Raw genomic sequence first — 25481 nt, 5'->3', positions numbered from 1 at the left:
TCTCAGTGCCTATTGCAATTTCCACCACCACAATATTTTCAGGGCTATGCACGGGTTATAAAGTAAATGACCTCCCCACTAAATATGTTTTTTAGGTCATTCTTCTCGCAAGGCGTGAGATCTGCAGAGCTTGGAAGGATCCAATCCCCCCTACTTTCCCGAGCTGCTTATGGCAAATTATGATAACTAGTAAGTCTGATATAGCTTGTGATCCCTTGAGTCTGGTTAAAGTTTGGGCGGCCCTAGAGGCATGGCAACTTCGATGATTGGTTCTCCAATGATTATCCGGAGCCCTGCTGGTTCCCTAGACTCCAAAGTAGCACGGGAGCCCACAGGATGGTGAAACGGAGTATTGATGGGAAGGTAGTGGCTACTTGAGGGTTCAGGCATACCACCCTGCTATTGGCCAATTTCAACAAGGGCCGGACCAGGCTGATCAAATTGCATCGAGGTGCCAGTATCCCATCAAGAGTTCCATTATGGTATATGAGGATAACCACAAAAAAAAAAGAGGGAAGTGTTGTAAAGTTTCTGAACTAAAACTGTTGAGCTCAGGCACTTGCATTCACAGTAAACCAGTTACATTTTAAAACGATACACAAAAAATTCCCCACATTTTTATTCCCATTAAGGACTCCATGAATAAACATATGGAAGCAAAGAAGTTCCACTCTTGATACATATTTTATATGAGTTTTAATGAAGATTCGGGGACTATTGAATTTTGGGTTCCGATCATTTTGAACTAGGTACGTTAGATTAAATAACCTGTTGTAGAACTACGAGATTGGAGGATATGCAGAGCATGAGAGAGATATATCCCTTATTACTAGTTAAAATAACCATGAGTTTCACCCCCATAGGAACTCAGGACCCCAGTGTTTTTAGAAAAACTAAGCTTTAACACTTGTTACCTCAAAGAACCTGGGAGAAAGGAGACCAAGGTAAATTAATTTCAACCAGATCTCCATTTTCGGAATGAGATATCATGCAATACTCTAATATATGCATGACTCCGGGGCGGAAAAATCATCTTTTCAATACCCCAATAAATGAGAAAACAAGAGAACGACATGAAAGTATGAGAATGAGTGAGTTAGAAATGAGAGTATGATGTGAATATTGTTTGGACCCTCATAAACAATTGTTAGATGATTTTAATAGATAAACTGTATTTTAACTTTAGGTATGATGTTGATTGAGACTATATGGACATGGAATTAGGCTATGCACAGACATTATTATGATGGTTGATCGAAAAATGTGTAAAAAGTTATTTTCCTTTTTGTAAAACTCTATCTTTTTAAATAGGTGCAATGAACTCATGTCAACAAAAGGAGAGACCACTTATTAACTGTCCTGAAGAAGGTGGTCGTATAAACTGTCTAGTTAGCACCGAAACGCGTCAACTCCTTGTTGGTTAAGAGTTATACCCAAGGAACTTGTGTTGTCCCACTTAAACTATTGAAAAGTGGAAATCCATTTATTTTTGATTGATTCCCATTTGGATAACCGTTTTTATGATGTTTCTAATGTTTCACATGGCATTTGGCTCTCAAAGATTTTAATATATTGTCTATATTTGAGATTTTATTTTGTGTTAACATGCTTGTGATATTAAATTACAATTTTTAATGATTACAAATAAAAGTAATTTCTATAGAGATAAGCCATATGTGTTGTTCAATATATCAACAGTTGTTTTTCAGGGTATATATATATATATATATATCACCTCCACGTTGGTTCACAATTCGGGACTTTGCAGCGCTCTCGTATGTGCGTTATCCTGCGGCTGAACCCACGCCGCTTAATATTCACCAACTTCCCCCGAAAGGGGAAAAACGGGTCGCACAACCAGTTGTAGTGTTTGCAATCTTCTTTATTTTCCTTGATTACAGGGCATATCGCAATAGATCTACGCGTTTCGGTGTATCGCCACCTTGCTCACGATCAACGGGTTGCCCCACCCCTTGTGAATTTAAAAGTCTTTTTTTCTATTTCCTGTCACATGTTCAACAAGGATTCTGGTCCTTGTAGTTCAATGTTATTTGACCCAAGTAGGATGTTCGTGCAGATATAATATTGCCAACTTGGCACATTATTTCCATCTGACCCTGTCCTTTTATTTATCCAATCCTTATTTTTAATTGTTCTGCCTTCCAATAGGCTTCGTTCATTGTCATTGTTTCAAATCATTTTTGTATGTACTTTATCTCGTTCTTGTATATATTAATTTCCAAGGTCAATTATTGTTTATAGGTGCACGCATAGTTCCTCCGACTGATTTAATCCATTTGGATGCAGCGTTCTCAGGTTTAAAATAAATCTTGATACAACTTGCAACAGTTTTCTCTCGCGATATCCACCGCGTACTCCTTTTGGGATTGTCTGTATGCCATAAAATTTCAGTTTTTGCCAATCTCCTTGGTGGAATTGTTTCATATGTTTGGCTATGGCATTGGAGCGGTCCTTGTGGATTGTTGCCCGCATATGTTGCAGGATTCGGTTCTTCAGTTCCACTGTTGTGCTGCCCACATACAACATTGGGCAAGGACATTCCACTATATAGACTGTAAATGGAGTTTTGCAGGTGATACACTGTCTGATCTGCCATTATGTCTACGGGCCCATGTTCTCGGCCCGTAGTCAAGACCGCATGGCCCCCGGTTCTTTCAGGGAGGTGCTCCTTCCACGGCATGGGCCGCCGCGTAAATATTCCAGCTCCGAGGTACCCAACCTACAAAGGAGCACCCGGACCTCAGCTGCACACAAGGAGCCTTAAATGGTAAGCACGCCTCCAGCACCACAATATCCTTTGACTGTTCAAACTGCCCTGGATGCCTGACGCGTTTCGAAGTGTCCCCACTTCTCTTCAGAGGCTTTGGCAGTTATGAAGGAGTGCTTGAGGCACCACACCCCTTCTTGCTTAGATGCACGCCCTAGATGGGACTTATGGGACTTGTAGTGCCTCACGTCGTGCTAATGTTCAGTTGGTAACTTTTCAAGCCCACAGATGGGCCTCGCTGTGTTGAATGCGTGCAGAATCCATACGCTGCTGTCCCATGTTCTCGGCCCATAGTCAAGACCGACATGAGGCACTACAAGTCCCATAAGTCCCATCTAGAGCGTGCATCTAAGCAAGAAGGGATGTGGTGCCTCAAGCGCTCCTTCATAACTGCCAAAGCCTCTGAAGAGAAGTGGGGACACTTCGAAACGCATCAGGCATCCAGGGCAGTTTGAACAGTCAAAGGATATTGTGGTGCTGGAGGCGTGCTTACCATTTAAGGCTCCTTGTGTGCAGCTGAGGTCCGGGTGATCCTTTGTACGTTGGGTACCTTGGAGCTGGAATATTTACGCGGCGGCCCATGCCGCGGAAGGAGCACCACCCTGAAAGAATCGGGGGCCATGCGGTCTTGACTACGGGCCGAGAACATGGGACAGCAGCGTATGGATTCTGCACGCATTCCACACAGCGAGGCCCATCTGTGGGCTTGAAAAGTTACCAACTAAACATTAGCGCGACATGAGGCACTACAAGTCCCATAAGTCCCATCTAGGGCGTGCATCTAAGCAAGAAGGGGTGTGGTGCCTCAAGCGCTCCTTCATAACTGCCAAAGCCTCTGAAGAGAAATGGGGACACTTCGAAACGTGTCAGGCATCCAGGGAAGTTTGAACAGTCAAAGGATATTGTGGTGCTGGAGGCGTGCTTACCATTTAAGGCTCCTTGTGTGCAGCTGAGGTCCGGGCGCTCCTTTCTACGTTGGGTACCTTGGAGCTAGAATATTTATGCTGCGGCCCATGCCACGGAAGGAGCACCACCCTGAAAGAACCGGGGGCCATGCGGTCTTGACTACGGGCCGAGAACATGGGACAGCAGCGTATGGATTCTACAAGCATTCCACACAGCGAGGCCCATCTGTGGACTTGAAAAGTTACCAACTGAACATTAGCGCGACATGAGTCACTACAAGTCCCATAAGACCCATCTAGGGCATGCATCTAAGCAAGCAGGGGTGTGATGCCCCAAGCGCTCCTTCATAACTGCCAAAGCCTCTGAAGAGAAGTGGGGACACTTTGAAACGTGTCAGGCATCCAGGGCAGTTTGAACAGTCAAAGGATATCGTGGTGCTGGAGGCCTGCTTACCATTTTAGGCTCCTTGTGTGCAGCTGAGGTCTGGGTGCTCCTTTGTATGTTGGGTACCTTGGAGCTGGAATATACATTATATATTTTTATATATATATATATATATGTGTGTGATGAGTGTGAAGGATTGATATGTCTTTATGAATGGCTTTTGAGTAAATGGTTTCTTAAAAATAGTTGCTCCAAGAGAATTCCTGTTAAACCAACCATTCACATTAAACCTCCAAATATTTATATTATGCTGAATCAAGGGGGCTTTGAGCATTTTAGGATTGGGAGGTCTTTGCATTTGCATATATGGAGCTGGCTGTCATGGCCACTAGAAAACCCGCAATAAACCTCTGGGTTTGCGTGTTCTCCCATAAAGGCAACAGTTGTTTTGTCCCCAATCTGGTCCAGTAAGATTTAGACATGGAGAAGGCTTTCCACAGAATTCTTCCAGTCACCAGCATGCTCACACGCGTGTTCGCAACCAAACCCATTTTATAAAAACCACAAAAATATATGCAAACATTCAGTAGACTAAAACAATAATCAAGATGTTTGTGTAGATCTGCCCTTGAAGGCCTTCATGTGGCATTTTATGCATGACTTATCCCTTCCTCCAGATACTTTCACACTGTTCATGACTCATCCCTGTGCATGAATCAAGCCTTCTTCCACAGACTTCTATACCATGTGTGACTCAGCCATGTGCAGGACTCAGCCCTTACTCCAGAGACTTCCCCACTGTACATAATTCAGAATATCTAGAACATTCACAACAGGAGGCTCTTGACTATAAAAGGCACACCTTGGTGCCACACCTTGCTTGGCAATTGACTTCCCAGATGTAGATGCTCGACAGTTTCAAAACCTACCTGCACATCATCACAGAGCTTGTGCTAGCCTGCAGAGAGTTTGTCAGTTATGTAGACTTTGTTTCTTTGTCAAAAACTAAGTTATCAACTGGGGGGGGAGGAGGAATTGATTGTTGTCCATTCATTTCCTCATTTATAACATATAGGTAATCAAAAGGTGGAATGGACACTTGTTACTGCTAGACCTTTTGGTTAGCATGGAACATCCTCATAAACGCAATGTTGTTCGAATGTGGTATATTACTGTACTCCGCCCCACATTAGCGTTATGGCATTTATCATTGGATGTCCAATTACGTGCTGTATGCCAGCCTCATCCAGAGGCAACCTCAGATTCTGGCAGCAGTGTCCAGAGAAGAAAAGTGTTCAAAATGAGGAAAAATGGTTAAAAAACAAAACTTAACCTGAGAAGAACTTTAATGAAAAAAGGTTAATAGTGTCCTTAAAATGGTGGGTATAGGTATGAGAACAAGTTATTGGATCTCACTATACTACTTTGTAAATAGCGTCGACATGTTTCAGCTCCCTAGCGCCCAGCCGGGTCTGTGGAGCCTTCGTCAGGACAAACACACATAGATTACTTACACTACTTGTGTAGTAATAGGCAGTGTCATAATGCGAACACTGGGATAATTGCCCTCAAATCTGTAGGGAAAGAGAAAGAAGTGGAAACAAGCAAGTATTGCAGAAACGCTTGTACACATGTATAACAGCACATCTTTATGGAATACACAAAAAAATTATTTTTGTAAAATTGCAGCTTACATTGTAGCTAGTAATTCAGAGAAAGGGTTTATACAGAGGACGTCTTGAATTGCCTGTGCCTACTGTAAGGTTTTAACAGAAACTAAGCAAAGTTATCATGTGGTCGAGTGAGATTGTTTTTAAATGTACACTCATATTCTAAACTGTTTGACAAAAGGTCAATTATGTTATGGGCAAGAGTCGTGCTCATTTGATGTCACAGGTCTTACTAGCGGGAACTTACATTAATCACTATGGACCTTTTGTCAAACAGTTTAGAATATGAGTGTACATTTAAAAACAATCTCACTCGACCACATGATAACTTTGCTTAGTTTCTGTTAAAACTTACAGTAGGCACAGGCAATTCAAGACGTCCTCTGTATAAACCCTTTCTCTGAATTACTAGCTACAATGTAAGCTGCAATTTTACAAAAATAATTTTTTTGTGTATTCCATAAAGATGTGCTGTTATACATGTGTACAAGCGTTTCTGCAATACTTGCTTGTTTCCACTTCTTTCTCTTTCCCTACAGATTTGAGGGCAATTATCCCAGTGTTCGCATTATGACACTGCCTATTACTACACAAGTAGTGTAAGTAATCTATGTGTGTTTGTCCTGACGAAGGCTCCACAGACCCGGCTGGGCGCTAGGGAGCTGAAACATGTCGACACTATTTACAAAGTAGTATAGTGAGATCCAATAACTTGTTCTCATACCTATACCCACCATTTTTAAGGACACTCTTAACCTTTTTCATTAAAGTTCTTCTCAGGTTAAGTTTTGTTTTTTAACCATTTTTCCTCATTTTTAACACTTTTCTTCTCTGGACACTGCTGCCAGAATCTGAGGTTGCCTCTGGATGAGGCTGGCATACAGCACGTAATTGGACATCCAATGATAAATGCCATAACGCTAATGTGGGGCGGAGTACAGTAATATACCGCATTCGAACAACATTGCGTTTATGAGGATGTTCCATGCTAACCAAAAGGTCTAGCAGTAACAAGTGTCCATTCCACCTTTTGATTACCTATATGTTATAAATGGGGAAATGAATGGACAGCAATCAATTCCTCCTCCCCCCCAGTTGATAACTTAGTATTAAGCAGCGTGCAGCTGCGGGAGAACCCTGTACCTCGGTTACTTAAACTTGAGCAACACGGGGACACAATTTTTTCAGAGAAAGTGGAACGATGGAGGACAATTGTGGCCTTAGTTATACTGAGAACGACATAGACGAGATCCTTGCAGCACAACCCTTACTGAAGAATGCAGATCTGACCCAAGCTCCAGTCCAAACAGATGATTGGGACAATTTATCTGAAAAGAAAAGGGAACAAATACGTACAGCAATACACGGTATTATCATGACTGAATATTTAAGATCCAAATCGGCGCCAAGAGGCCTATGGGTTAACAACGCACCCAGAATTTTCTTGCATGATTTAGCTTTCCGCCGTGACTGGTCTTCCATCTCGTGGAAGTGTACCTTGGACTATCTGGTACTCATTGTCAAAACTGCAAAAAGACTATCAGAAGCCCTATTGGCACAGATTCAGGTGTGTGAAAACGAACTTAAAAAAGGTATAAATCCGACGGTTTATAAAAAGAGGCTGGAAGAAATTAATAAAGAGATGGATGATACACAAGAATTCATCATGCAAAGCAAACTACAAAAATTGGGCAAAGACCTAATGAAATTCAGCCAGGAACGCATGCACCCGTATTCCAAAGAAGAATACACAACGCCAGACCCAGGATCGGATAATGATTCCACTGGTTGGAACTCCTCTGAGGCCTCTGACGGCAGCTCAGATGACCAAACACCCAGAAGGGGACGTAATAACTTTCGCCATCGCGGTCCACGGAGAGGCAACAGATGGCAAAGACCATACTATCCTGGTAACAACATGCCCTTTTTCCAACCATTCATCCCACAATATGGAGGATGGATGAACCCTTATACTCAAGACATGCAACAAATGCCACAGATGAGTAACCATTTAATGTCGGTTCCCACCAATATGCACCAACAACAGCAGCCTTTTTTATCGAGGGGCCAAAACCAACCGCGCGGAAGAAGAAAAACCCTAAGTTGGCAAGACCAGCAGAGAAATGTACAAACAAGGAGCATGACATCTGTCCAGCCCAATACGAGCAAAGTGGGTCACTAATAGTGAACCTATCAGACAATACTTTAACAGAAGAACAGGTGAAGATTCTAAATAAAGGCCTGGGATTTGTCCCGACAGCATCGCTGGATACCTTCAAATTGAAATGCGAGATCTCAGAATTCTGTAGAACTTTAAAATTAAAAGCCTTTTTTACTGGAAAAGAAACACAACAGAACGAAGGAGACACTTCTCTGAGAAGGAATTCAACATTCAACCCTCCACCAAATGCTGTTCCAATAGAAATACAGACCTTTGAACAGGCGATTTTCAAAGGTATTGACAATTTGGACACAAAGAAACATACTTTTCAAAATTTGTCAAAAAAAGAACGTCTAGCTTTGGAAGAACTACAGCATATGGAGGACATAATAATCAAACCCGCGGATAAGGGTGGAGGAGTGGTGATATTGAGCAAAGAAGGCTATAACCAGCAGTGCCTAGCACTTTTGTCAGACCAGAAATTCTACAAGAAAATAGAGACTGATCCAACAGAAAGACTGCAGAATACCATAGCAATGATGCTCCACGAAGCTGAGACACATATGTGGATCTCCAAGAAAGAAGCAGATTTTCTGACTACGAGAGAACCAAGAACTCCATACTTTTATTCGCTCCCAAAAACCCATAAAAACAAATCCCCACCACCAGGGCGCCCGATTGTTTCGGGAATAGGCTCGATCTTGGAGCCATTATCCAAGTTTGCGGACGAATATCTAAAACCTCTAGTACAGAAGACACAGACATATCTAAAAGACACTCGAGATCTACTTGTCCAAATTGCAGACAGACCATTTGACTCCAACACTATGTTACTTGTAGGACTGGATGTTGAATCTTTATATACAGGTTTACCACAGGAAGATACACTCCAGATGTTGGAAGATCTACTATACATGGAGGAATGGAAACACAACACGCCCAGACACTTTGTACTAGAGTGCTGTCGCCTGGCCTTACAAGAGAACTTTTTTGAGTACAACGGGGAACTGTATCTACAATGCCATGGTACTTCCATGGGCAGTGCTTTTGCCCCCTCAGTAGCGGGATTGTATGTCAGCAATTTTGAGAACATCTTTGTATTCAATGAGAACAATCCATTTGTTTCCAGTATTTTATACTGGAAACGATACATTGATGACATTATAGTAATCTGGAATACAGAGAAAGATCTACGACTGTTCATAGAAGGGCTTAATGGTCGTGACAAATGGCTCAAGTTCACTTTCACCTCAGATAAGAAAAAACTAGACATCTTGGATCTGACTATCTTCATTGAAAATGAGAAAATTGAAACAAAAACCTACACAAAATCCACTGCGAAGAACAGTTTACTCTCATATAAAAGCTACCATCCGAAGCCTCTAAGAGATAATCTCCCTTATAGTCAGTTCTTAAGGCTGAAAATAAACTGTAGCAAAACGAGCGATTACAACCATCAAGCTCAAATACTTAGTAAAAAACTAGAAGCAAGAGACTACACGCAATCTACTATTGCGAAATGTAAGAAACGTGCAAAACACCAACCAAGGGAATGCCTATTACAACAATACCCAACAGAACCCTCTCCTGATCTGGTTACCTGTGTAACAACGTACTGCCCTGCAACTTATGAAGTTCAAAAACTTATAAGAAAGAACTGGCAGATAATCACCACAGGGAAGTTCAACTGGCCCAAACCCAGAACAAAAAACCTAAAAGATGTCTTAATCCACACACGTCCACGTGTAGGCAAACAATCTACCCTAGTGCGAGACACTAACCTGATGCCAGTAACCGGTCATTATCCGTGCGGCACGTGCCTGGTGTGTAAACTAACCACTACCACCAAGACCTTACAACTCACTGACACTTTCACATGGACCCAAAAACACCATACAAATTGCAACTCCACCCACGTGATATCTATGATTTGGTGTCCATGTGCTAAGCGATACATAGGAATGACATGTCGCAAGGTAAAAACGTGAATTGGAGAACACAAAAGTAACATCAGATTAAAAAAGGACACCACAAAATTGTGTTCCCACTTCATTGAAGCAAACCATGACTGTGAAGAACTACGCTGGACAATTCTTGAAATGCTGACAGATAAAACAAACAATGCGGAGAAGAGACTGTTCGAAAAAGAACAGAGATGGGTGAACCGTCTCAGCACACATCTGACGGGCCTAAATGATAACATACCTTGGCACCAATTCACGTAAAAAGCCTTTCCGGCTTTAAAAATAAAAGGTCCAATCTGGGTATTACTAGCTACTATCAGCAAACACAAAACCTACTGCAAAACGTCTTACAAAACAGTGCAACATCCTCTATGTCATAGACCTGCAAATGAGTCAGACCAACGCCTTACTAATACTGCCCATTCAGAGTATAAGTCTAACAATTAGATTCTACACGATCATTTCGTGCTTTTCACTAAAATAAAATAGCATTAGCTTAGCCCCATAATACACCAACACGTAGCACATTGCGCTGCTAAGTACAATGTTAAAGTCTCTGTCTCCCTGCACGCTAACTACCAATAAAGTTTAGTTAGAGTAGACATAACCTTTTCGTAGTCCTATTTCTACCGCCATTCCTGTGACGGATATAAACGAATAGGAATAAGTCCTTCCTGGTATCCGGGGGCAGAGTCAGCACAAGCAGCGGTTTACCTACACGTTCGGGTAAGTTTGGCGTTCTCCCTTGTCTAACCGGTCACATTCTTAGAACAAGGCTTTGAACAGAGCAAGTAAACGCTTCATGTTGCCCCTTCTTCCAGCTCTATTCCATAACGGTTAAATTCACCGCCGTTGAAGAATCACATACCCTCTTCTAAGGTATGTAAAATGGCATTAAATATATTTACTTCCTCTCCTTGACGTTGTGCACAAGCATGTAATCCGCATCAGTTTGCCTCTCGCCCTAGTTATTTAGACAGACATTTAAATCCCTCTCAATCAGTCTGTCGCTACTTTTCCTACGATACCTTCATACCTAAGGAATAACGCTAAACGCAGGCGATTTGTAATAACCATAGTGATTAATGTAAGTTCCCGCTAGTAAGACCTGTGACATCAAATGAGCACGACTCTTGCCCATAACATAATTGACCTTTTGTCAAACAGTTTAGAATATGAGTGTACATTTAAAAACAATCTCACTCAACCACATGATAACTTTGCTTAGTTTCTGTTAAAACCTTACAGTAGGCACAGGCAATTCAAGACTTCCTCTGTATAAACCCTTTCTCTGAATTACTAGCTACAATGTAAGCTGCAATTTTACAAAAATAATTTTTTTGTGTATTCCATAAAGATGTGCTGTTATACATGTGTACAAGCGTTTCTGCAATACTTGCTTGTTTCCACTTCTTTCTCTTTCCCTACAGATTTGAGGGCAATTATCCCAGTGTTCGCATTATGACACTGCCTATTACTACACAAGTAGTGTAAGTAATCTATGTGTGTTTGTCCTGACGAAGGCTCCACAGACCCGGCTGGGCGCTAGGGAGCTGAAACATGTTGACGCTATTCACAAAGTAGTATAGTGAGATCCAATAACTTGTTCTCATACCTATACCCACCATTTTTAAGGACACTCTTAACCTTTTTCATTAAAGTTCTTCTCAGGTTAAGTTTTGTTTTTTAACCATTTTTCCTCATTTTTAACACTTTTCTTCTCTGGACACTGCTGCCAGAATCTGAGGTTGCCTCTGGATGAGGCTGGCATACAGCACGTAATTGGACATCCAATGATAAATGCCATAACGCTAATGTGGGGCGGAGTACAGTAATATACCGCATTCGAACAACATTGCGTTTATGAGGATGTTCCATGCTAACCAAAAGGTCTAGCAGTAACAAGTGTCCATTCCACCTTTTGATTACCTATTTGTTTCTTTGTCATCAACAATAGCTGATTCCAGCTTCCTGCAAAGAAGAAAACAGCACATACAAGATTAGTACAAACATCATACTAAGCATGAACTAAACAAATTGATAGAGTGCAGTGCTTGACCTCAATAGTTGTGTCCTCAAGGCAACCACTACCTCGGAAGGGAGGTCCAAGACTATTATACCTACACTATTGGGTGATGATATACCGGGTATTTTGGCACTCACTAATTCCAGGTGTGAGTATACCTTTGCCTATTTACATAGTAGTGCTCCAAGGGACTGGGGAATCACCCAATCCCCCTGATTGGGACCACAAATTACCTCTCTGTATCAATAACACTTTGCCCGAGCACCCACTCAATCTTGTTAAACAAATCAAATTGTATGACACATATTTCTTGTATTTCTCTTGATCTTTGATTTTCTTTCTTTATTTGCCCAGCCAGCCAACACGTTTCGTCATCTAGGGTGTTCCCCACGACTTCATCAGGGCTGTATTCCTGGAAATGTTCTTGTTTATATCTCCACGTCCGGCAAGCGATTATAAGTATGTTTCATTTCATGCACACCAGTTTTCGAATGGGTCAAGAGAAATACAAAAAATATGTGTCATATAATTTGATTTGTTTAACAGGATTGGATATGTGCTGAGCAATGTGTCATCAAGACTATTATACGCTTGTAGCGTTGTTCCACAGGAGAGACGACCCTGCATGACTAAAGTCACCCCTGTTGCAAAACTCTAGAGTCCATTGTGGAGACAAGACTTTTGAAACCTAAATCCTGTCTGTGTAACCCACAGTTAACACTTGACATAGTATTTGCCTTATGGAATTATCTTTGTTTTCCGTACCTTGTATTCCTTTGTTCTATCCCTACTTTGCACAGCATACTCCCTTTCTGAGAAGTTACAGAAGGGCCACGAGATGCGTAGTGCAAATCTAATATCAGAGATGTGGTAGCCTTCTTACTTGTGTAGGCGAATGAATGAGCAAACCTGTTAACACATGTTATATTCATTACTTCAGAGTTTATCAAAATAGACACAAGAGCTCCTTTGAGTCAGATAGTAAGTAATTGTGTCTCCTGAGGCGGAAGCCGGGAGCTGTGAAAGCGCGATTTTTAAAACTTGAATATTTTCACTGTTTCTTTGATTTTAATAAAGCAACACTTACTCACCTGTATCCCAGGCATTCCTCACCACCGTACAGCGGATTCTAGCGCTGAAACGGGACCCAAACACCCAGGCTCATTGACGCCATTGTAGCGAGGAGCACGGACACGCCCCTTCGCTTAGGCTACGCCCACTGCAAACCGACTATATAAGCGCCACGAGCAAAGCGACGCTTGTAAGTAATTGTGTCTCCTGAGGCGGAAGCCGGGAGCTGTGAAAGCGCGATTTTTAAAACTTGAATATTTTCACTGTTTCTTTGATTTTAATAAAGCAACACTTACTCACCTGTATCCCAGGCATTCCTCACCACCGTACAGCGGATTCTAGCGCTGAAACGGGACCCAAACACCCAGGCTCATTGACGCCATTGTAGCGAGGAGCACGGACACGCCCCTTCGCTTAGGCTACGCCCACTGCAAACCGACTATATAAGCGCCACGAGCAAAGCGACGCTTGTAAGTAATTGTGTCTCCTGAGGCGGAAGCCGGGAGCTGTGAAAGCGCGATTTTTAAAACTTGAATATTTTCACTGTTTCTTTGATTTTAATAAAGCAACACTTACTCACCTGTATCCCAGGCATTCCTCACCACCGTACAGCGGATTCTAGCGCTGAAACGGGACCCAAACACCCAGGCTCATTGACGCCATTGTAGCGAGGAGCACGGACACGCCCCTTCGCTTAGGCCACGCCCACTGCAAACCGACTATATAAGCGCCACGAGCAAAGCGACGCTTGTAAGTAATTGTGTCTCCTGAGGCGGAAGCCGGGAGCTGTGAAAGCGCGATTTTTAAAACTTGAATATTTTCACTGTTTCTTTGATTTTAATAAAGCAACACTTACTCACCTGTATCCCAGGCATTCCTCACCACCGTACAGCGGATTCTAGCGCTGAAACGGGACCCAAACACCCAGGCTCATTGACGCCATTGTAGCGAGGAGCACGGACACGCCCCTTCGCTTAGGCCACGCCCACTCCAGACACCACCTCTTTCCCATAAATATGTGCCATCACAGAACGCGCAGCGGGCAAGCGCAGCGGGCGCGCCGTTTACGCGCCGAAGGCGCGCCTAAGGCAAGCCCGTCTGTGCCCGTCCGTGCCACGACCGGGCCCAGGGCATGCCACGCCGTCCAAACTAAGGTATGTACCAGCCCAATGCCTACTCTCACTAGAGATAAAATCCTCTCCCTAAATCAGAACAGTAAAAACTGTCACAATGTGATCAATGTTGATAAATGGTTAGGGCCTTTATGCTGCCACTCCTGCAAAATCTCTCTCACCCCGGAGAAATCGTTACCCGCTACGGAAGACTCGACTCCTGTCCGAGGAGCCCTAATTAATGCCAGGTCAATATGTAAAAATGGAGCTCATATCTATGACCTAATCACAGAAAACGATTTTGACTTGCTGTTTGTTACAGAAACCTGGCTAAAATCATGGTGCAACCCGATTATAGCCCAGGCTGTCCCCCAGGGATACCTCATTCAACGAATCGATAGGCAGGAACAAAGAGGTGGTGGCCTAGCCATTATCCACCGTGACTCCATGAAATGCTCCACGTTCGAACTCTCGGACATAAAGGGGGCAGAAAGCATAGGCTTCTGCATCCAGATAAATGACGAGAACACCTTTGCCGACGCCCTCATTTATCGCCCACCAGGACCACAGAACGGTTTCTCACAAAGCTTCGAAGAGGTACTCAGCACTCTCACCATGAAATACGCCAACTTTACAGCACTAGGCGACTTAAATTTCCATCTCGACAAACCTAACGACCCTAACACAATATGGCTCAATGAACTAACCGATATCTTGGGGCTGGAAATACTGACCAAAAAGCCTACACACAAAGCAGGCCACATCTTGGATTGCATTTGCACCAATCTTAATACCCTAACCGTAGAAACTCCCCTGCCTCAAACCTGGACCGACCACTGGCTGATCCCTTTTAAACTGATCGCTCCTAAAAAAAGGTCCAACACTCTCAATCCAAAAGTCGACACCCAGACACAGACGGATTGGAAGAAACTAGTAAACTCCCCCAATCTGCACCTCGTCGCTGAGGACTCGAAACCCCCCCCCCACTGGCTGTACTGAAACAGACTTCAGCAATTTCTGTAAATGGATCACAGATCTCGGCGGACCCCCCAACCCGCAAAAAGCGACAAAAAAGCAAAACAAAAAACGTGCCCCATGGTTCTACCCCCCACCTCAAAGACAAGCGTTCAGAGGTTAGAACCCTTGAAAAGAAATGGCGTCGCACCTATAGTGATACTGAACTCCTAGACTACAAAACTGCTATGAAACACTATCACGCAATGATAAAAACCGCCAAAAAAGATCATTTCCTTGAGGTCATCACTATGTCCAACAATAATCAGAAGCAAATTTTCAAAATAGTTGAAGACTTCATGAACCCCAGAATCCTCAGACAAGAGATTCCACCTTCACCAGCCCTGTGCAATTCGATAGCAGACTACTTCGAACAAAAAATCCAAAACCTCATTAAAGACTTTCCAGACCCCCCAGAATCCCTTTTCCAGGAAAATCTACCACCTACCAACAAAAACCCTCAGTTAAGCAAATTTGCCCCGGTCAGTCTTGACGAAACTCGTCAAGCTATCCTCTCCATCAAGTCAGGCTCCCTTTTTGATCCGTGTCCCCCTCTGCTGCTCCACACTCTAGTGGACACAGTTAACCCCACTATAAATACTATCATCAACTCTTCTCTAGCCACTGCTGCCATTCCATCTGAATGGAAACTCGCTGCCGTGAAACCCCTCCAAAAAAAACCCCTAGCTGACCCTACCATACTTTCTAACCTCCGCCCAATATCACTGCTTCCACTACTGTTCAAACTCACAGAGGCAGCGGTAAACAAACAGCTGATTTCTGGAGGATAATAACCTACTACACCCGAGCCAGGCAGGTTTCAGAGCAAAACACTCCACGGAGTCAGCCCTCTTACACACGGTGGAGACTCTCAAGACAGCAATGGATCAAGGAAAAAAAGCAGTCCTGATCCTGCTCGACCTGTCGGCGGCCTTTGATACGGTCTCACATCCCGTATTAATTGGCCGCCTGGCAGACTCGGGACTAACAGGTACTGCCTTAGACTGGCTAAAAAATTTCCTTAGCCATAGGAAGCAAGTCACCATATTGGGGAACTATCGGTCAGACGAGAAAACACTCAATACAGGGGTGCCACAGGGCTCTAGCCTAAGCCCAATTCTCTTCAACCTGTATATGACCCCCCTGATAGAGCTCATCACCTCCTTCAACATCAGCACAATATCATACGCTGATGACACTCAGCTCATTCTTGTTCAAGACAACACTACTACAGCTGAAGAAAACCTGAGAGACTGTCTCACTGCTACTTTTGAATGGATGAGAACTCACCACCTCAAGTGTAACTCAGGGAAAACGGAAATCCTCCCCTTTGGTCAGGACAACCTTTTTTGCCCTAAACAGTGGTGGCCCCAAGATGCTGAGGTCCCGCCAAACACCATCAAATCAGCCCGCAACCTCGGGATCAGGTTTGATGAAGCTCTATCCTTCAAGCAACAAGCAGGTACCGTGGCAGGGTCCTGCTTTAACATCATCAAGGGCCTGAGAAGGTTTTTTGACCTCCTCCCCCTGACAGCCAGGAAGACAATAGCAGTGGCCCTCATCACATCCCGTCTGGATTACTGCAACAGCATCTATGCAGGCTCCAATAAAAGTGTTCTGCACAAACTGCAGATGGTTCAGAACACCGCAGCCCGCCTAGTACTGAGGCTGCCTAGGAAGTCATCTGCCTCAGCAGCACTCAGAACCCTACACTGGCTGCCTATTCACAAGAGAGTGCTATTTAAAATCCTACTTATCACTTTCAGAGCCTACCACCAGTCGGGTCCCACCTATCTGTCTCAAAGGTTTGGAAGATACACTCCCTCTCGTTCGCTCAGGTCCTCCAACCTGAACCTACTGGTGGTCCCTAGATTCAGACTCTCAACAAAAGGAGGAAAATCCCTAGGTTTTTTGGGAGCTAGAGCCTGGAACAAGCTCCCCACCCAGATGCGTCTGATCCCTTCAGAAAACCTGTTTCGTAAGGCTCTCAAAACCTGGATTTTTAATGCATCTGACACTCTCGTCCTAACACTAATTTAACTTAACTTATTTTAGTTCAAGTCCACCTTTCCCTCCTCCCCTTTTCTGGTCGCCTCGTACATTTCCTTTCTCCCCTCCTCTGTGACACTTTTACCACTAGTGCCAAGATGCTCCGTGGAGTGTAAGTCGCGCTCTATAAAAACCGTATCATATCATATCATATCATAGTAGATTAAGAGGCAGAAGGAGTCTGAAACAACACAGTACTCTCTGTGTGAAGCAATATGAACCAGTCTCTTTTGTCATCTCTCATTCCCATTCTCCCCTTCCCTTGGTGCCACCTTGGAGAAAGTTTATAATCTGCTCACTCTACCTTGATGATTAGCAGATTGGAGTTTGTAATATGACAAAGTAAATTGTGTGACTCCTGCCAGAACCTAGGGACAGTGGGTGAGTCATGTGGTCGAACAGGTTTTGCTTCTCTCTGAAAAAGGCATTACAATTGTACAGAATAGGGACATCCTTTTCTAAGATTAGTAACGACCAACTGGCAGCATTGCCACCCAAGTATGACAAAACAAAAGAGATATTTGTTTGTTCAGCAGGGAAGGCTGCTGGCTTGCACAAAAATTGTAATGTACAAGGATTGATAACTGCATATTTTTTAGGATCAACGTAAAATCTTTCAAGTGGAGCCAAGTTAATCCAGGGAGGTTGATTTACATAGATTGGAGTGGTCATTGGGACTGGAGTTGATTTCACACATTTTTACTATTTACCCCCACACAACTTGTGGTTTATCATTCCTGTAACCATGTTTTCTACCTTTCCAATATGGCTCCCGCACGCTTCACTAACAGGCACTACTTTACTGTCTTTCAATGGCCCCTGCACTTCAGACTGTTTCTCAGTCCGTCGTTGATGTCGTTTGAATGCACCAGGCGTGCTGCATGAAATACGAGTATCAGTCAGCTCGGAATGTACACGCGAGCAGGAACCTGTGGCTAACAGCGCGTGAACACCACGTCTCTAGTAAGTTTCTATTTTGGGCGTAGTTTAATCCTTATCGGCACACACGAGCAGTAATTGGTGATACTCAGCGAGTTAACATCACGCATTCAGCGAGTATCTGTCCAGGGCGTTATTTCAAACGTTATTGATACCTCGAGTTTGGCACCCTCAGTCACCCCGGTGTTTACTACTTCAGACTACACTTTATATATAACGGCACTTGTTTCAGTAGCATTTCACTACGGTCACGATTTTCTCTCTTACCGGTTGCACAATCTGTAGTTCACTACGATATTTCAACCCAATGATTACCGAACTGGCACATTTCATGACTGTCTTTCTTGGCACATCATGCATGTTTAAAAATCTCGGAGATAATCTGAACATTATTGGAAATTAGTTGTTTATATATTGATACATAGGAGATATCACCCCTGAAAACAGTTTGTTTTTATTTTTATTTACAGACTATTCCCCTGATGAAGGGCTGGATAAGCCCGAAATACATAGGGATGTAGAAAGAAAAACTGTGGATGTATTATCTGATGTTTATGGAATACTTGTACCACATGGAATAAGAAATGAATTTGGAATGAAAATCTGAATACTACAAATTACAAATTAATTTGGAATGAACTTGGTGTTTGTTTGAACTTTATCATACCTACGGGTATCACACAACGCGGTGCACTGGGGGACAACTCCCACTGGGAGATTGCTACTTGGTATTTTATCTCAACGCTGATTTGTTCAGACAGCGAAACCCTGGTTTGCACGCAACAATTTTTCAACCACTCAATCTCTGGTTTACTGAACGGTGCGTGTCTTATCCTATCTTTGTATATCACCGTCAATCTGGCTGGATTTTTTAAGAAAACCAAGTCCACTACAGATTGAAATGGGGTCATTAACCGCCTGAGCTGCCATCGCCTTTTGACCGTGGCATATGCAAAATCAGGTTTGGCAAGAAAAGAAAATCTTTCAAAGCTCCTTTTGACAGTAGGTCTAGCCAGATCATACACAGCTTGACGAAGCAAAAAGTTGCCCAAATAAATCAGTATTGCACGGGCTAGAGTTGTTTCTCCAGAGGAATGTCTTGATGGGAAAAGAGGGAATTTGTGAGCACGTTGAACTTCCTTGTCCCAATCCCATGTAGAAAGCTTGGGTAGGGAGCCTCTCAGTATATTTACTACGAACTTCATTATGCCGTTTCCCTCACAGTTCTCTGGGACCCCTAACAGCCTTAGATTATTGTGGTACTGCCGGTTCTCGTAGTCCTCGAGCTTCCACATAACATCCTTTATAGTGCTGTCCTGCGATGAGGCCTGCGCCTACAAAGTTTCCACTGTGCTTTCAAGCATTTCCTTGTATGACTCCACCATATTCAGTCGCACAGCAATGCCCGAGCAGATCTTTCCCACTTTCTGTACAGAGCCTTGGAAATCAACTCGCATAAATAACAAAAGGGGAATAACCCGATATGTGAAATATCAATAAGATTCGGGAAGTGAAATAATGTGTAAAAAAACACATGCATGTATATTCACATCTCATCTAACACATGTTTAAATCAAATAAATCTAACTGTGAAAGGTTAGAAAACAATCTTATTTTGGAAACATCATCAGTCAGAGATAACAAAGAAATTCCATACGGTCATTCAGCCCTGTGGGCTGCATCGTGCTCAAGTAGCGTATCCAGAAGTTTTCCCTTTGTAACAATTTGTTCTTGGGATTCATGCCCTCCTGATTGACAACATTCTCCAAAATCATGAATTGTAATTGGGCTACATTGTGTCTGCGTTCAAGAAAGTGCATAGCCACAGATGATTTCGTGTTGGCAGTTCTTATATTGCTCTTGTGTTCCAAAAGTCTGGTTCTTATCTTCCTTTCCGTATGCCCAACATAGCACAAGCCGCATGGGCACTTCAGTAGGTAGATCACATTGGACGTATTACACGTCGCGTTCACCTTAAGTTTGATTTTATGGCCCTTCATTGGATGATGTAAGATGTTACCCTTAATGACATTGTTGCAGTTACTGCAATAATAACATGGTTGAAGTCCTTTGTATCTAGAAGTAGGACTTTCAGTCCTTGGGTTGGTTAACAATTCCTTAATGTTTGGACCATGAGTATAGGCAAACATGGGTTTTTGTTCAAACACTCCTCTGAAATCGGGTTCCTTGCTCAAAAGTGACTAATGTTTTAAAATGATGTTTCGATATTTATTGCTCATGGTGGAGTATTTGGAAACCACTGTCATGCGTTTTTGTTCCATTTTGAGTTTTGGTTTGAGCAAATCTTCTCTCTTTATCAGCTCACACCTAGATCTGGCACTGTTCCCAATTTCATCAGGGTACCCTCGATCCCTTAATCTTTGACATGTGATAGTCATTTGTTGTTCGCCATCAGTGTTGTTCGAAACAATGCGTTTAATTCTCATAAGTTAAGACAAAGGGAGATTGTTCCTAAGGTTCTGCCTGTGAAAACTTGTATAGTGAAGAGTGCTGTTGCGGTCCGTTTCTTTCCTGTATACGGTAGTTCGGAATTTTAGGTTCTCCATTGTAACCTGTACATCAAGATAATTTACACTGTTCCGATCATAAGACCATGTAAATTGTATTTGGTCATTGATGGCAGACCATAGTAAGAAAATGTAGTCGATATAACGAATGTACAATCTACCAGATTGGGCCAAATCCGGTAGGTTAAGGATGTTGTTCTGTTCAAAGTAATGCATGAATAAATTCGCGTAGACTGGGGCGGCACAATTTCCCATCGAAGTCCCGTTAAGTTGTAGGTAGCATGTGTCTCTCCAGGTGAAATAGCTTTGGTACAAGGTGAATCCTAATAGTTCCATCATAAAAGGTTGAAGTGTCGGGCTGATATCAGAGTTCAAAATGGCATTTTCTATGGCTTCAATCCCCAGATTGTGCGGGATGGACGTATATAACGCCTTGACATCAATAGTACATAGCCAGGACTCTTCACAGGCAGATAACTCCAGATTTTCAAGTTTGTTCAGAAATTGAGTGGTGTCCCGTATATATGTGGGCGTTCTCGCCACCAAAGGTTGAAGATGTTTATCCAACAGTTTTCCAACTGGTTCGTGGATACTGCCCCTTGTGGAGACAATGGGTCAAAATGGAGGTCTCCTTAGGTCCTTGTGGACCTTCGGAAGCATGTAAAGTGAAGGAGTTTTAGTATGTTCTTGGGTCAAGAATCGTTTAGTTCTCTCTGTAATGATGTTGTCTTCTAGAGCCTTCAGCAGAATGGTTTCAAGTGTTTGTTTGAATTCTTCAGTGGGGTTTCTGTCTAATGGTGCATAGGTGGTGAGATCTGTTACATGAAGGTGTACTTGTTGGTAATAAAATTCACTGTCCATTATGACAAGAACGCCACCTTTGTCCGCATTATGGCAAATTATTATTTTCAGCCATCTTCTTCAACAAAGTTCTTTCTTTGACAGTCAGATTGCTGTGTTTCAGTTTAGTTTGAAAATGTAAGGTTATCACACAACGCGGTGCACTGGGGGACAACTCCCACTGGGAGATTGCCACTTGGTGATATACAAAGGCCAGAATTTTAGTTTCACTTCTGAAATTTGAGCACAGAAATTCCTGAATGATATTGCAGCAGGGAATATTGGGGGTAAATCGTAAAAAATATGTATTAACTACTGCAAGCAAGGATTTCATGCTGATGAAGAGTGGTTCCTCTGGATATGGGTATCTGGCAAGTCACATTCAAAGGGTGAAGAGGTAAAGGGAAAGGAGGGGTGGCACATACATCCTCACAAGGGCTCATGTTTGAGCCTGGTTGCTGATTTTTGGTGGAGGGTGGGGGGGTGGAGGGAGGAGAGTAAATAAGTTAAGCGTGCACAGTTTCTTAGACGTCATAGACATTTGTGCAGTACTTTTCAGTAAAAGGATAGTGATTTTGGGTGGCAGGGTTTAATGGAGATAGGGTATCAGTTGTATGCCAACACTACAAAATAGTATGGGGGTATTGAGAGTGACATCCATGAATAAATGTGGCTTAAATGATGTGAAGAAAAGACAGAAAGTTGCGGTTGGGTTACAGTCGCTGGGTGCTAATATAATTTGCCACTACATATTCTAAATACACTGGAATTTAGGGTGATAAGTGCAATGACACATAAGGCCAAGGTATGGGGTGTGGTGATCCTGGCCAAAGAAGGGAGGCTGCAGTTTAAGCGATCATGTTCAGATAAATTTGGTTGTTGGGTGATCACTGAATGCCAATATAGGACGTGGAAGAAATTAACGTTGTGCACATTATATGGATCCAATAGTGATGATTCTACAGTATTGAATACTATCTCAAGTGATCTTGCTCACTGGCCACTCCCAATTATTGTATGTGGAGACTACAATATTAATCTACCAAGCGATTGGTCTCCTGAGGGAGGGTGGAGATATGTGTGACGGAAGTCAAAGGTATTTCAAGCCTTAAGGAATATGTGTCAGTCTCATGGCAGTTGTTAAGCTAAAACGATCCAGGGTACACTTATTTTTCTAATCCACACATGACCCATGCTAGATTGGATTATATGTTTATTTCTAATTAATTGAATTCAATTTGCCATATAGCTAAACTACCACGAGTACTATCGGACCATAATCTATTAGTGCTAGAGCTGGAAATAGAGGTAGCCAATTTTAACTTGAGGTCCCCAGACCACCGATCCAGGTTCCATAAGGGATGCATTTGGGAGGTTTTGTTGCTCTCTTTATACGGCCGATGACAAAGGGACCAGGGGGATATCAAAGGGTACCTAAATCCCATACCATATGAGAAATTTGAAAAAGAAGACCAGGAAAGCTTAGAATGCCCAGTATGCAGTTCAGAAATATGGCTCACCGTGAAAAGCCTAGCAAAGGGGAAAGCGGCTGGGACCGATGGCATCCCAACCAGGTTTTATATCACTTTCTCAAGCCAGCTGAAAAATATCCCTAATGAACTGTCCGTATATATGTTTAACGGAGGGTGACCCCCCCTGATCATGGTCACAAGCAAAAGTGTGGTGTTCTTAAAAAAATGCACAATAGGGTTCATACCACCCTATTACATTAATAAACTGTGACTCAAAAATGTACTCAAAATTACTAGCTAGCAGATTAGCACCTATAATATACAAGGTTGTTTTCAGAGCATCATCAAAGGTTTGTCCTTGGGAGGTCCATAATAGCTCACATCCAGAGTGTTATCACACTGTTTGATAGTACTACTGTTGCAGGAGACCCTATGGCTCTGGTTTTATACTAGATGCAGGAAAAGCCTTCAATAGGGTCTCCTGGCAATATCTGTGGATTGCAATGTCCAGGATCGGGATAGGGGAGGTATTTATTCAAGTAATTAAACAACTATATGTCGAACCATCAGCGGCAGTGATGGTGAATGGTATACTCTCAAAAGAGTTTCCAATCTCCTGGGGTATCAGGCAGGGCTGCCCATGCTCCCCTCTTTTGTTTGCAATCTATATTGATCTATTTATTCGTAGAGAACAATGGAAAAATACCAGCACTATGGTCTCAGAATTGGGCTACCAATACTCTTGTCTATGCAGATGATATTGCTTTGGTAACGGCAGACCCACACTCTGCCTTATCGGTAATTGAGGAAGAGGCAGAACGCTTCGGACAGGTCTCAGGGTATGCATGTAATCAAGACAAGACGCAGGTTGTCCTCAATGATAAGATCAAGATGACGGTCAAAAGGGTGGAAGAAAAGGCTATATACCTAGGCATCAGAGTTACCTCCAGGGCAGACAATATGGTCAAGGAGAATCTGAAACCCGTAATGGGTAGTTGAAAAAGGACCTCCAATGGCTTAACTACCTTCATTTATTCATAGGAGGAAGATATAATGTCATAAAAGTGCTCTTCTTCCGAAAATCTTATATCTTTTTAGAGCTATATGTTTGGAATTCACACCACAGTGGTTCAAGTCAATAGAGCATACATTCTCTCGATTTTTCTGGGCATATTCACGACCACTGCCGGCATTTAGGTTTATCACTCTGCCTAGGGATATAGGGGGGCTCGCTTTCCTGAATATGAAATTATATTATTGGGCCACTACAATAATAAATAGCTGAGAGATATCCATCCATCCATTGTCAATCGGACAATGGATGGATGGATAAAATCCCCTCCCCCATGACAGCTACTTCACAAAAGTCCGGTTAATGACCCTCTTTATTGTTTTTAAAGTTTTGGGTGCCATACGGAGAGTATGTGGAATTTGTAGATTATCATTCTACACACCCTTAGATAATAATTGTATACTCCCTGAGGTTTTTAGAGACACTTGCATGGGAAAATGGAAGAGGGCGGGAATTACTCGAATTGGCTGTTTTTTTTCACCCACTGGTCTTCGATCTTTTGAAGAACTGAACAAAGATTTTACTTTGGATTGGCAGGATTTTTTAAAATTTCTCCAAATTAGAGATTTTGTTCTACGGAAAGGAGGGGGAGGCTAAATTTGAGAAAGTCGAAATTATTGAGAGAATAAACCAAGACAAAGTAAGCTCTATTGGGGAGATATACACGCTTAGAAACGCAGTCCTTTCAGATGATCTGGACAAGTAATCCCAAAAATGGGAGGCGGGGAGGAGCTACGCAGCAACCAAGATGGCCACATAGGCTCCCGGCTCCGCCAACCTCCGTCTACTGCCTGATGATCCTGCCAGATATCCTGATTTTACCCCCGTGTTGATGAACTGTTGCTGAATCAGACGGTGCGGTCCCGCGAATTTTATCGCCCAGATTGACGAAGTTGTCGTGTTTAAGATCTCGGCCTAACCCAGCTTCGGAGCCGAGGCCGAGGCCTCGAGGACTGCCCAGCCGGGTTGCAGTTGAATAACATCGCCGTGGGACTCAGACAGGGTCCGGTCTCTTGCAGTGGAGGTTATCCTGGCCTGATTTTGGTGGCGAGCGTCTGGTCTGTTTTATACTGAAGGAGTGGTGATAGGCTTCGTCTGTGGCTGTGGGGGGGGAGTCCCCGTCCCCGTCGACCCGGTCGCCACCTCCCGGGTCTGCTGGGGGCCTCGCGCGCGGTGGCATACTGCTGACTCATAATGCACCCTCCGTTGCCGTCCACTCCGCTCTTGCCTCTTCTCCCGGAGGGACTCGGCTCTCTGAGGAACCCGCCCATGCTTGGAACCGAGCGAGTGGAGGCGGATCGGACGAACTGTGAGCCATCCTTGAAGACCGTAATGGCCACCATCGAGGCACTCAATTGCATCTAGAGACCATTGTCCATAAAATGATCGCTGGTGACATCGAAACTGGGCGACCGAGTCTGGACTCTGTTCTATTGCATGACTTTCAATGAACTGATTCTCCCACGATGCTCGTAATAAAGGAAG

Source organism: Lissotriton vulgaris, chromosome 5 (assembly GCF_964263255.1).
Source record: "Lissotriton vulgaris chromosome 5, aLisVul1.2, whole genome shotgun sequence".
Classification (NCBI taxonomy): Eukaryota; Metazoa; Chordata; class Amphibia; order Caudata; family Salamandridae; genus Lissotriton; species Lissotriton vulgaris.
Note: the sequence above shows the minus strand (reverse complement) of the source record.